Genomic DNA, 205 nt, shown 5'->3' with positions numbered 1-205 from the left:
ATGATTACGTCGAATACCGCGTTCTCACCAAACCCTCATTCCTCTGGAACTGATCATGACACTTGGAATGAGGACAGTAATGGATATTCATGCCGCATATCGCGATGGCTTCAGTTGCAAAGGGCCGAGCTCGAAGACGGCTTGGTATTAGTGTAGTAAATAATATAAACAATACGTATATTGGCAATATTGCCCCCCTCACAAT

This window comes from Daldinia childiae (genome assembly GCF_008694065.1).
Source record: "Daldinia childiae strain JS-1345 chromosome Unknown Scaffold70, whole genome shotgun sequence".
NCBI classification, from domain to species: Eukaryota; Fungi; Ascomycota; class Sordariomycetes; order Xylariales; family Hypoxylaceae; genus Daldinia; species Daldinia childiae.
Note: the sequence above shows the minus strand (reverse complement) of the source record.